This window comes from Halichoerus grypus, chromosome 13 (assembly GCF_964656455.1).
Source record: "Halichoerus grypus chromosome 13, mHalGry1.hap1.1, whole genome shotgun sequence".
Taxonomy (NCBI): Eukaryota; Metazoa; Chordata; class Mammalia; order Carnivora; family Phocidae; genus Halichoerus; species Halichoerus grypus.
The window spans coordinates 88,667,633-88,682,003 of record NC_135724.1 but is presented as its reverse complement, the minus strand read 5'-3'; the positions used below and the strand labels follow the sequence as shown (position 1 = coordinate 88,682,003).

The following is a 14,371-nucleotide window of genomic DNA, read 5'->3' as shown; positions in this document are numbered from 1 at the left end:
CATGTGGGAATTCTATGTTTAACATTTTGAGGAATTGTCAAAGGATTTTCCAGAGTAGCTGCACTGTTTTACATTCTCACCAACACTTTGTGAGAGTTCTAACTTCTTCACATGCTTGCCAACACTTGTTACTGCCTGTCTTGTTTATTTTAGTTATTTAGTGGGTGTGAAGTACTATCTCGCGATTTTTTTATTGGCATCTCACTAATGACTGATGATGCTGAGCATGTTTCTGTGTGTTTATTGGCCATTTGTATACCTTCTTTGGACAAATGTTATTCACATCCTCTGCCTATTTTTCAATTGGGTTATACATCTTTTATTTTTAAAGATTTATTTATTTATTTTAGAGAGAGAAGGCACAAACGGGGGGGGGAGGGGCAGAAGGTGAGGAGGAGAGAGACAGAGAAAGAAGCAGACTCCCTGCTGAGCTGCTGAGCAGAAGCCCAGTGCAGGGCTCAACCTCACGTCCCTGAGATCAGGACCTGAGCTGAAATCAAGAGTGGGACGCTTAACCAACTGAGCCACCCGGGCGACCTAGGTTATATATATTTTAATCATTGCATTTTAAGTGTTTTTTTATATGCTCTTAATACAAGTTCCTTAACAGATATCTGATTTGCAAATATTTTCTACCCTTATCTTTTCACTTCTTGATATCCCTTAAAGCAGAAAAGTTTTTAATTTTGATGGAGCTCAGCCTATCTATTTTTCTTTTCTTGCTTATGCTTTTGGTGTAGTACCTAAGAAATCATTGCTTAATCCACAATCATGAAGATTTACTCCTATGTATTCCTCTAAGACTTTAATCATTTTAGCTCTTACATTTAGGTCTTTGACCCATTTTGAGTTGTATATGGCATTATGTAGGGGTCTAACCTCATTCTTTTGCAAGTAGATATTTTTTTATCCCAGCACTACTTGTTGAAAAGATGACTCCTTCCCCCATTGAATGGTTTTGCAAAAGATCCACCCTGTCAAAAATCAATTGATCCTAAAAAGAAGGTTTTATTTTTTTCTGGACTCTCAATTCTGTTCCATTGCTCTGTATGTCTGTCCTTGTGCCAGTATTAACCTGCCTTGTTTACTGTAGTTTTATAGTAGGTTTTGAAATTGGGAAGTGTGAGTCTTCCAATTTTGCTCTTCTTTTTTTAAGATTATTTTTTGCTGTTCAGAGTCTCTTGCAATTCCATATGAATTTTATTTATTTATTTATTTTTAAATTAATTAATTTATTTGTCAGAGAGAGAGAACACACCCAAGCAGAGAGCGGCAGGCAGAGATAGAAGCAGACTCTCCCGCTGAGCAGGGAGCCCGATACAGGGCTCAATCCCAGGACCCCAGGATCATGACCTGAGCCGAAAGCAGACGCTTAACTGACCGAGCCACCCAGGTGTCCCTCCATATGAATTTTAGGATCAGCTTTTCCATTTCTGAAAAAGTCTGGTTGGGATTTTAATAAGAATTGTGTTAGATCTGGGGAGGTCTGAGGAGATTTGCCATCTTAACACTAAGTCTTCCGATGCATGAATATGGGACTTTTCATTTATTTAGTTTTTAATTTTTTTTTTAAGTTTTATTTAAGTAATCTCTACCCCCAACATGGGGCTCGGACTCACGACCCGGTGATAAGAGTCTTATGCTCCACCCACTGAGCCAGCCAGGTGCCTCTAGTCTTTAATTTCTTTCAACAGTATTTTGTAGTTATTTAGTGTATAACTGTCTCCTTTTCAAAATGCCATTGAATAGGGGCGCCTGTGTGGCTCAGTCGGTTGTGTGTCTGACTCTTGGTTTTGGCTCAGGTCGTGATCTCAGGGTTGTGGGTTCAAGCCCCGCCTAAGGCTCTGTGCTCCGCGGGGAGTCTGCTTGAGAGATTGTCTCTCTCCTTCTCTCCTTCTCCCTCTGCCCCTCCCCTCCACGTGCACACACACACACACTCTCTCTCTCTCAAAATTAATAAATAAATCTTAAAAAAAAATAAAATGCCATTGACTAGCTGAGAAAACTGGGCCAGTTGTGCTATAGAATGTTCCACCTTCTGAATTCATTATTTAACTTTTCCCCTATCCCCTACATTTCTTATAATCTAGAAGTTAGCCCTAAAGTCTTGATTAGTTTCAAATTCAATTATTGTGGGGAGAGTACTTCAGAGATGGTGCTGTGTCCTTAAATTGTATCACATTCAGACCCATATAAAGGTTGGTTGTCCCATGGAAGAGTTTTGAGTAGGAGAGTTACATCAACTTTGTCTTATAAAAAGGTCATTCTGATAACAAGGCAGATAAGGGATTGAAAGTCAATAATGTGAGTCAGAAAGACCAACAATCACGTTGCTATTATCCAGAAGGAAGGACATAACTTTTTGCATTGCAACTGTCCCATAATGATGGTGGTCTAGCCTAGAATGGCAGGGAGGATAGAGAAGGGTAGATGGATTTACCAGAAATATGATAGAATTGGCAGAACTTAGTGACTAACTGCAAGAATTTGACCTAGTTGCATGTGGGTAGGAATTAATGAATTAAACAGCCTAGGGGAGGAGTTAGGAGTTCAATATTGAATATGTGCAATTTATGCCTATGACATAATCAATAGATATTTATTGAATAAATTGAAGTGGAGATATCCAACATCCATTTATATGCAAGAATTATGGGCTGCAAGTGTGGATTTGGGAATTGTTTGGACATAGATAGTAATTGAAAACAAATTGGTGAGATTATACAGAGAGAAAATGATGGGTGGGATGAGAAGAGGGAAATAGAATAGATCCCTGAGGTACATCAGTATTAAGGGGTATTTAGAGAGAGTCCTGAAAAAGAAATTGAGAAGGCCTAGCCAGAGAAGAAGGAGGAAACCAAGAAGGGTATGATGACATAGAAGATAAAGGATGAGAGGGGGATATGGAAAGAGGATGTATCAGTTAGCTATTGCTGAGTAACAACCCACCCCAAGACAGTGGATTAAAAGTACAACCATTTATGTAGCTCATAATTCTGTAGATTGGAAATTTAGACTGTGCTTAGTTGGCTGGTTCTTCTGGTCTCAGCTGGGCTCCCCGACAATCCCTAACTATAATCAGTTACAGGTTATCTAGGTAGCTCTTCTCATGGATTTTGGCATGCATAATTGTAGCCACTTTTTGCAATATACCATAGAGGGAAGAGCCAACAGTGAAAATGCTGCTAGGAAGTCGAGTAGGTGAAATTCTTGCCTCCCCTGCTCAGCTGAAACTCCCATTGCCAGAGTCATCAAAAATAGCCATGTCACTAAGCACACTAAACGACCCAGTGGTCATTGATGATATTGACAGTAACCACTTCCGCTAAACAATGTGGCCCGATTGCAATGGGGAAACAGGGACATCAGGCATAGAGAGCTTGTTCAAGAACCTTGGCTGGGAAAGTGAAGATGTGCTGATGGAGGGTCTTGTTCTGTTTTATTTATTTATTTATCTATTTATTTATTTATTTATTTTTAAAGATTTTATTTATTTTACAGAGAGAGACACAGTGAGAGAGGGAACACAAGCAGGGGGAGTGGGAGAGGGAGAAGCAGGCTTCCTGTGGAGCAAGGAGCCCGAAGCGGGGCTCGATCCCAGGACCCTGGGATCACGACCTGAGCGGAAGACAGATGCTTAACCAACTGAGCTACCGTTTTATTTTGTTTTTAAGATAAAGGAGTTTGAATATATTTACATGTTAATGAGGAGTCAGTAGAGACAAATAGGTTGAAGATACTGGAGGAAAAAGTGCATAATTCATATGCTTGGCATTAATGTTCAATTTGAGACCTACCCAGGTATGCAGAAGGTTAAACAAGAATATGACAGGGGCACCTGGGTGGTTCAGTCAGTTGGGCATCCAACTCTTGATTGTGGCTCAGGTCATGATCTCAGGGTTGAGGAATCAAGCCCTGTGTCATCAGGCTTCCCACTCACTGGGGAGTCTGCCTTTCACCCTCTTCCTCTCCCTCTGTCCCTTCCCTGCTCTCGCTCTCTCTTTTAAATAAATAAATCTTAAAAAAAAGAAAATGATAAACTACCTTATCTAGTAAAGTCCAGAACAATGAGATGATTTGTATGTGAAAATACTACATGTGCTTGTATTCATATGTGGATTATTCACATTACAGAACTGCAAGGGTCATTTGAGGACTCTCTACTGAGAAAATAAACTCCTGTAAGCAGCTTTTGGTCTTCCCCGAACCCATGTCCACCGTGGTGCAGGACTCAGAACTGTGTGGCATCTCCCCAAAGCAAATTTCAAATTCACAAAGCATTAACAAGTGATGTACATTTTCTGAAAATTTTGGAGTAAAATACAGTTACACACAACATACAGAAAAGCAATAAAAATCCTCAGTAGCCATTTCTAGTTCCTTCAAAACATTTCTTTTCAACCAGTCTGTTAGCCCTCAAATATTTATTTTTATTGTTCTAAGTAGTTCTGTTTTGGTTCTTATCAAATATTTGCCCCAGATGAATAGGTCTCTTCCTCGGAGAGGAATTCTGTTCTTTCCATCTTTCTATTCTGCCACCTTGGCCTGTTGATTTTTGTCTTCATGTTCATTAATTACCTCAGGGTAACAACATAGCTGCTTTGGCTCCAGATAGCACATCTGTGTTTGTTTCCATTTATCAGGGAAGGAAAGGTTTTCCCAGGAGTGCCTCCAGCTGACTTTCCTAGGGAAAGTCTGAGTAAGTGAGCATGAAGTGTTGGGCACATTGCCATGTCCAATATAATTGGGGTTTGTTAAATAAGAAAGGTGGGGGCGCCTGGGTGGCTCAGTCAGTTGGGCGTCTGCCTTGGGCTCAGGTCATGATCCCAGGGTCCTGGGATCGAGCCCCGCATCGGGCTCCCTGCGGCGGGAAGCCTGCTTCTCCCTCTCCCACTCCCCCTGCGTGTGTTCCTTCTCTCGCTGTGTCTCTCTCTGTCAAATAAATAAATAAAATCTTTAAAAAAAAATAAGTAAGAAAGGGGGAAAGGATCCTGGGGAGGCAATCAGCAGTGTCAGCCAGAGCTGAGTTCTTGGAGGGCGGCTGTCCTGGTTCCGTGTCCAAGTGTTTGCTTGGAGTGTGCTCCTAACATATGCTCTTTCTTGGCTCAGTCCGGACTCAGTGCTTCCTCCTGCTGACTCAGCCTCCCCTCCCCTCCCTGGCATGGCAGGCACCTCGGAGTCTCTGGCGCGATGCCATGCTGACGCCGTGGCCCCCAGAGCAAGCAGAGCCCACCGAGCATCTAAGTGAGGCCCAGAAGCACAAACCGGATCTTCTTTACTCCCGCCCTTGCCGGTCATCTTCCTAACAGTGTTGGCAGAGAGCTACCACCTGGCCGAAGGGTTTTCTTCCAGACTCTTAAATGTAGACTGGGGGACTTTGAATGGGTGAATTGTAGGGTAAGTGAATTACATGTCAATAAAGCTGTTGAAAAGATCCTATTTTGAATGTCAAAACCAGAATATTAATTTCTTCTTTTTCTCTGCTCTTTTTAGCTAACAACCCAACTTCACTTTCACTCCCACCTCGCAGTCACTGTAAGTGGAGGACTTGGGCTGTCTAGGGTCAGGGTCAGCTATGATGAAAGACAAGGCAAGAAAAGCATATTAATATTTTGCTTTATATAAATACTTCCATTAAACATTTATCTATACGTATGTCTCTTCCTTTCTTATTTTGTTTTATTTTTAAAGATTTTATTTATTTATTTGACAGAGACAGAGAGAGAGAGCCCAGATAGGCAGAGCGGCAGGCAGAGGCAGAGGGAGAAGCAGGCTCCCCACTGAGCAGGGAGCCTGATGCGGGACTCGATTCCAGGACCCTGGGATCATGGCCCAAGCTGAAGGCAGCCACTTAACTGACTGAGCCACCCAGGCGCCCCTCTTCCTTTCTTATTTAAAAAAATGGCATGTTGCACACTGTTTTGCCTTTTCCTTTTTGTTGTTTAAACTCTTTTCCCCAGGAAATCCTGATACTGGTCTCATTGACCACTACTAAGAGCATCTCAAGTATATCTGACTGACCTGTTTACAAGTAATAAACGTATATCCAGAAAAACACACATATCCTCGCACAATCTGTGGGGCATGAAGTCAATGAAGTTAGTACTACAGAGTTAAATAAACTATTTAATGTGATATTAACATTTTTTAGTTGAAATCACAAAGACTATCTGGTATCTCCAGGACGTAGGATTGAGGATAGTATTAGATTTGCCTATTTTGGAGCACCTGGGTTGCTCAGTCAGTTAAGTGTCTGCCTTCAGATCAGAGTCCTGGGATCGAGCCCCGGGTCGGGCTCCTTGCTCAGCGGGGAATCTACTTCTCCCTCTCCCTCTGCCCAATCCCCCTGGCTTGTGCTCGCTCGCTCTCTCTCTCTCACTCATTTTCTCTCAAAAAAAAAAAAAAGTGCCTATTTTCTTTGAGCCTTTCCTTTTAGAAGGTGTCTAAATGAGACTGAGCCATTTTATCAGAGCCCTGGCAGGGGCTGACAATTCCCTGTGCACCTTCCCTTAGATTTATAGTCCAGATTCCGTTTTGGTCTTTTTTTTTTGTTCAGTTAGACTTCAGACCCAATACAGTTGTGGTCCCCCCAATTGTCTGGTTGAACACATAGGAAAAGCCGGGTCTGTAAAATTATAGAACATTAGAGTTGGGAAGGACTTTAGTCCAAACTGCTTCCCAATTTAAGATCTCTTTTCCAGGGGCGCCTGGGTGGCTCAGTCATTAAGCTGCCTTTGGCTCAGGTCATGATCCCAGGATCCTGGGATCAAGCCCCACATCGGGCTCCCCGCTCCGCGGGAAGCCTGCTTCTCCCTCTCCCACTCCCCCTGCTTGTGTTCCCTCTCTCACAGTCTCTCTCTCTCTGTCAAATAAATAAATAAACAAACAAACAAACAAATAAATAAATAAAATCTCTTTCCCAGAGGTGCCTGGCTGGTCAGTCAGTAGATCCTGTGACTCTTGATCTTGGGGTTGTGAGTTTGAGCCCCATGTTGGGTGTAGCGATTACTTAAATCTTAAAAGTAATAATAAAAAAAAAATCTCTTTTCCAGAATCTCCTGCCTACTTGGATATCATCTATTCTCTGCTTGACTTTTTTGGGGGGGAACATTTATTACTTTTATTTATTTATATTGATATATTTATTTGTATCTTATTTATTTTGATTCATTTATATTTATTTATATTTACTCATTTATTTTTATTGAAATAATATTCACATAGCATGAAATCAACCATTTTTAAAAGATTTATTTATTTATTGAGAGAGAAAGCGAGAAAGAGAGAGAGATCAGGAGCCGGGGGGAGGGGCAGAGAGAGAGGGACACGCAGACTCCCCACTAAGCGTGCTGGGCTTGATCCCAGGACCCTGAGATCATGAACTGAGCCAAAGTCAGACACTTAACCAATTGAACCATCCAGGAGCCCCCAAAATCAACCATTTTAAAGCATACAACCCAATAGCGTTTAGTACATTCACAGTGTTGTGTGACCACCACCTCTGTCTGGTTCCAAACATTTGAATCACTCCAAAAAGAGACCTGCACCCACTAAACCATTGCTCCCACCTCCCACCCAGCCCCCCAGCCTCTGGCAACCACCATCTACTTTCTGTCTCCATGTATTGACCTATTCTGGATATTTCATATAAATGGAGACACAGGGTGCCTGGGTGGCTCAGTTGGTTGAGCGACTGCCTTCAGCTCAGGTCATGGTCCTGGAGTCCCGGGATCGAGTCCCGCATCGGGCTCCCTGCTCAGCAGGGAGTCTGCTTCTCACTCTGACCCTCCCCCCTCTCATGCTCTCTCTATCTCATTCTCTCTCTCAAATAAATAGATAACATCTTTAAAAAAAAAAAATAAAATAAATGGAGACACAATACGTGGCCTTTTTTGTCTGGCTTCTTTCACTCAGCATCATGTTTTTGAGGTTCATTCAGCTTGTAGCATGGGTCAGTATTCTTTTTTTTTTCTTTTGATTGGTAATATCTCATTGTATTTATGTACCATAATTTGCTTACCTATTCACCTGTTGATAGACATTTGGCTGTTTCTACCTTTTGGTTATTATGAATCATACTGCTGTGAACATGTGTATACATGTATTTGAGTCTGCTTGATTTTTTTGCTGAAGATAGGATCAGCTTTTCATGCACTCAAACAAATATTTGTTGAATTAGGTTTGAATGGCTGCATCAACCACTGATTTCACAAATATTTTGCTTTACTGGAGAAAAGTCACAGAATCTTAAAAAATGTTTGTGGTAGGAACTTGGTAAGTCATCTTGTTCAACACCCTCATCATGAAACTACACATACTCAAAGTACCAGTCTATTTAGAAGGCCTTAAATGCCGTTTACATCATGACGCGTGGTGCCCTACTGATATTGTTCTTTGTTAACTCAATGTGTACAATATGGCTTTTGTTGTCACAAGATTGTTCCCTTTGATAAGTGATGGGAGGAATTTAAGTTTAGCTTGTCATTCTTTCATCATTTTGCTTTTTGAAAAATTCCACGAAACCCCTACCATCAGGATTCTTTAGTTTTTGTTTTTTTAAAGATCTTATTTTTAAGTAATCTCTACACCCAATGTGGGGTTTGAACTTACAATCCTGACATCAAGAGTGTGTGGTTAGTGCCAGCTAGACACCCCCCGTCAGCGTTCTTTGTATGAAGTCGACATAGCAGACCGTCTTAATTGATTTCAGTGATAAAATTATTTTTTGGCCCCAAATAGTTTGTGACTGCTTCATCATGGATTGGGGGATTTATGTTCCATTTCCTTTCTTTGCAGTTGAAGACTTTGACTTGCTCTGGATTAGTCACTTTTTTGGCGGGGAGGGAGATATTATTGACATATAACATTATAATAGTTTCAGGTGTACAACATATCGATTCAATATATGTATGGGATAGTCCACCTTTGCATTAAATGAGCCAGCCGTAGGTCCTTACCTTTGCAAGGAAATGTAAACATTTCCCCAAACATCAAAGTTAACGTAAATATTTTTCTTGTATCTGACTTTGTAATTCTCTCTCTAAATTTTTAGCAGAGCTGAATGAAATTGACAAGAGGCATGGGCTGGTGCATAATATCCACTGCGGGCATGCAGCTAATGGAATCCATGGAACAATGACTAGCAACCCAGATAGCAGGAAAAGTCAAGGCTGGAGGACAAGACTTCACTGCTGTCCCCTCCAAAACCTGGAACAATGCCTGGGACATTGTAGGTAGGGGTTTAGTAGATATTTGTGGAATGCATGAAACTAATTTGACTCTGGTTTCTGAAACAATGCTAATAAAAATAGATATAATTTAAAAAGATAGCATAGTGAAAATGAATTCCTAGGTCTTCTTTATAGAGATTATTTTATTTATTTTTAAAGATTTTATTTATTTATTTGACAGAGAGAGACACAGCGAGAGAGGGAACACAAGCAGGAGGAGTGGGAGAGGGAGAAGCAGGCTTCCTGCCGAGCGGGAAGCCGGATGCGGGGCTCAATCCCAGGACCCTATCCCAGGACCCTGGGATCATGACCTGAGCCGAAGGCAGCCGCTTAACAACTGAGCCACCCAAACACCCCTTTATAGAGATTATTTTAATCATGGACTATCCCTTATGAGTTACATTTTAAATTATTTATTATATAATTATATAACTTAATTATTATTATTTAATTATCTATCATGGTTCAGGAACTTAAAAAAAGAAAAAAGAAAGAGAAAGAAAAATAAAATTTACTTCTTTTTTTTTTTTTTTTTAAAGATTTTATTTATTTATTTGACAGAGAGAGAGACAGCAAGAGAGGGAACACAAGCAGGGGGAGTGGGAGAGGGAGAAGCAGGCTTCCCGCCGAGCAGGGAGCCCGATGCGGGGCTTGATCCCAGGACCCTGGGATCATGACTTGAGCTGAAGGCAGACGCTTAACGACTGAGCCACCCAGGCGCCCCTAAAATTTACTTCTAATTTAAGGATGTTTTTGTTCTGACAGGCTTGGCTTCATTTTCTATTTCAAAAGCTCTATAAATCCTCACATCTTTTTTTTTTTTTTTTTAAGATTTTACTTATATATTTGAGAGAGAGAGAATGAGAGACAGAGAGCATGAGAGGGAGTAAGGTCAGAGGGAGAAGCAGACTCCCCGCTGAGCAGGGAGCCCGATGCGGGACTCGATGCCGGAACTCCAGGATCATGACCTGAGCCAAAGGCAGTCGCTTAACCAACTGAGCCACCCAGGCACCCTTAAATCCTCACATCTTTATAGCAGTTTACAAAGTACCCCCCAACCACTATTTTATAGTGAGTGTTGCTTTTGAATGGCAGTAAGAACTATTAGTGTCTTAATGAGAGATTTAAAATATTTCTAAACAGTAATGAGTTATTTAAAACCATTATTTATTTATAGTAATTTCCTTTGGATGTGTGGGATTATAACTGTTTTGTTTACTTCATTTTGCTTGCTTGAATTTTATGGAATGAACATTTATTGTTCTTTTTAAAAAGAAGAGAAAATATAGAGGAAAAGTCCCCAGTTATTTAGAACCTAAAGTCTTTCACTCTGTCCTTTTTAATAATCTACTATAGACCAAGCATTATTCTGGAAATGCAGCTGGAGCAACGAATAAGAGCCAACAATCCTTACTCTCTTGGAATTTACATTCCAGTAGAGATGGAGTAAGACAGGTAATAAACAAAATAATAAACCTGCAGTACTGTGGAAAACTGGAAGAAAAAAGAATTAATGCTAAAGAGCTGTGTAGAAATAAACCACAAACATCTATCACTTTGCCCAGAATATTTTTTAATCCTATTTTATTTAAATTCAATTAATTAACATATAGTATAGCATTTGTTTCAGAGGTAGAGTTCAGTTATTCATCAGTTGCATCTTATACCCAGTGCTCATTACATCATGTGCCCTCCTTAATGCCCATCAACTAGTTACCCCATCCCCCCACCCACCTCCAGCAACCCTCAGTTTGTTTCCTATAGTTAATAGTCTCTTAGGGTTTGTATGCCTCCCTGATTTTGCCTTATTTGCAGAGAATATTCTTTACTCATTTTATTTGAGGATCTTAAATACTTTATTTTGGCGGGGGGAAGCAAAGTAATGCATGCACGTTTTTAAAAAATAAAGTATATCGGGGCGCCAGGGTGGCTCAGTTGTTGGGCGTCTGCCTTCGGCTCGGGTCATGGTCCCAGGGTCCTGGGATCGAGCCCCGCATCGGGCTCCCTGCTCTGCGGGAAGCCCGCTTCTCCCTCTCCCACTCCCCCTGCTTGTGTTCCCTCTCTCGCTATCTCTCTCTGTCAAATAAATAAAATCTTTAAAAAAAAAAATAAAGTATATCAGGGTTTATAGTGAAAAGCAACATTGTTCTGCCTACCTTCCCCACCCCATCTTCCCCAGAGACCACTATATTTTTTAAATTTTTATTTATTTTTTAAAAATGATTTTATTTATTTGTCAGAGAGAGCTAGAGCAAGAGAGTGCACAGGCAGGGGGAGCGGCCGGAAGAGGGAGAAGCAGGTTCCCTCCTGAGCAAGGAGCCTGATGCGGGACTCCATCCCAGGACCTCAAGATAATGACCTGAGCCCAAGGCAAACACTTAACTGACTGAGCCACCCAGAGGTCCCCACTATATTTTTTTAATAGATTTTTTATTTTTTTAAAGATTTTATTTATTTGACAGAGACACAGCGAGAGAAGGAACACAAGCAGGGGTAGTGGGAGAGGGAGAAGCAGGCTCCCCACTGACCAGAGAGTCCAAAGCGGGGCTCCATCTCAGAACCCTGGGATCATGACCTGAGCCGAAGGCAGACGCTTAACGACTGAGCCACCCAGGCACCCCTAGATTTTATTTTTAAATAATATCTACACTCAACATGGGGCCCAAACCCACAACCCTGAGACCAAGAGTCACATTCTCTACCAACTGAGCCAGCCAGGTGCCCAGAGACCACTATTTTTTTGCTTCTTTTTCTTCTGGTAGTAACTTCTATATCTCTAAGAATATACTTATATTGCTACTTATTTATCATCTGTAGACATCATCTATTGACATTCTGTAATGATTAAAGCACTACTACCTCTCTTCCTCAACACAATTCTACCACTATTTGTAGTTATGCCTATTGGTTACATCAATGATATGATTAAACCTTTATTTTTTGTTCCAGAAAACAAACAAAAAAACGCAGGTATTTACAAACTTCCTCACTTTGTAAAATGAAGATTTGGGAGACTCTACCTGGCTTTCTACTTCTGCTACGTCCCTCCATCTTCCAAAGTCTTGTCAATTGAGCTGTTCTAATACTTTTACAGAAGACATGCATTTTAAAATGATCAGTGGCTAAATCTAAAAATGGAATGTGAGAGCTTACTTTGAGGTAGGACTGAGCATGTTCTTTAGTCTTAATATTGGCCACACTGTGGGACTGAGCACAGTCAGTGTTCTGCTAGGAGGGCTGGGACTAGGCCTCGGTCACAGAATTTAAAGGAGTACTAAAAACTCAGTAGTTTAGAGAAATAATATTTTAACACAATATTAAAAAATAGAAATTAGGGCACCTGGGTGGCTCAGTCAGCTAAACGTCTGCCTTCGGCTCAGGTCATGATCCCAGCGTCCTGGGACTGAGTCCCACATTGGGCTCTCTGCTCAGCGGGGAGCCTGCTTCTCCCTCTACCTCTGCCTGGGGCTCTGCCTACTTGTGTTCTCTCTGTCAAACAAACAAACAAACAAACAAACACAAGCAGGGGGAGTGGGAGAGGAAGAAGCAGGCTTCCCGCTGAGCAGGGAGCCTGATGTGGGGCTGGATCCCAAGACCCTGGGATCATATCCTGAGCCCAAGGCAGACACTTAAGGACTGAGCCACCCAGGCGTACCCCCAAAATAGAAATTAATGCAAAAAATCTATAATGAACAAAATATCAGCATTTTAAAATCAAGACAGGCTCAGCAGAATGAGTAGGGGAGAAAAGATAAAAACAGAAAGGTTTACAGTTGCCCCCCACCATTAACAGTGACCTCATTTTATGGCATCTATGATTATCTAGGTTGCTTATTAGAGCTGAAGTGTTCAGATGAGGGGGTGAGGGGTGAGTCTTTCAGATTAGGAATATGGATACTGGATTTCAGGGGGGCCCCCACCACTTTGACCTCGCAGCTGGCAAACCAGGGCAGTATTGAATTAAGAAATGTCATTTTTGTGATTTAAAATGTGAATCGAGGGGAGGGGCCAGCAGATCAATTTACTTAGTTCAGAGCTTCGAGCATTTCCAACGTAGCTCCCTCCCTATGCCCTGTGCGAGCCTGTTGGTCCAGCAGCACAGTGCTTTGAATAAAGGTCAGCAAAGGGGTCGCCCTCCTGATTATTCTCTTCTACCCCGCAGGAGGCGGCGGCCCTGGGGCCCCTTATCCACCTCGGAGTCGCTGCAAAACCCCGGGCTTCCCCGACAGCTGCAAATTCCTCCCAGGAGCTGCAAAGCTTCTGGGGTTGCCATGGTCAGGGAGAGTGCAATGCTGGCCGCCCTGTGCGGCAGCAGCCCCGGGCAGGCTGTGGCTGCCTCCTCTCCGGTCCCTTTCAAAAGCTTTTAAGGGAGATCCCTGCGGGGAGGCGGGAGGACGGGACATTAACCAGGGCTTTCGTCCAAGCGGCTGGGGCGAATAAAAGAGGCTTTTCTCAAACTAATGGAGCAAGTGCTGGGCTTGTTTCAAGGGATTTTAAACCGTTCGCTGGAGGAAAGGAGACTGCCGACGGAGATGGTCCTTCTCAAGCTTCACTTGCTGTAGGCGGCTCCTTTCAGGTTCTCCCCGGAATTCCGCACCCGGGGTCCTTCCCCGGAGGGAGAGGAGGACAGGGACGACGCTCCCTAAACTTAACCGGCTGTGGGCAGCTCCCCCTAGCCCGTGTCCAAGGATTTCTCACCCTGGGTCTGGCGAAGAAGAGGGGGGAAAAAAATCAGCCCCACGCTGGCAGGCTGTGGTCAGGACTGAATGGAGCTCCCGGGTGTGACCTGCCAATTCTGGGAACATTTTCAGAAAATGCGCAGCTAACCGAAATGAGGAGAAGCCCCTCAGCCCAGGCCTCTGGGGGCTTCCCTCACACCTTCCTTCCATCCCGGTCCTCATTAGGATCTGAGGGCGGGACGGCGGGCGCGCCGGGCGGCTGGCGCTCGGCTCCCGGGCAGCGGCGGGTGCAGACAAAGAGGCGGCGGTGCGGGGCTCGGGCCGGGGCCCGGGGGTGGGCGCGGGGCGCGGGGCGCGGGGCTCAGGCACTGGGCGGCCGGGCCGGGGGCGGGCGCGGCGGCCGAGCGCGCGGGGAGGAGCCGCCGCCGCGTCTTCTCCTGGCGGCGCGCGCCCGCCCGGCCC

General features: G+C 43.2%; 1 long non-coding RNA gene across 1 annotated transcript; it reads left to right on the top strand.

Annotated features, from left to right (window-relative positions):
• The first annotated feature begins 403 nt into the window (after nucleotides 1-403).
• On the top strand, nucleotides 404-5,726 carry LOC144379812 (uncharacterized). The gene is made up of 3 exons (XR_013443206.1): nucleotides 404-541; nucleotides 5,169-5,397; nucleotides 5,494-5,726. It is a non-coding gene; the product is annotated as an uncharacterized LOC144379812 (long non-coding RNA).
• Nucleotides 5,727-14,371: the final 8,645 nt, after the last annotated feature.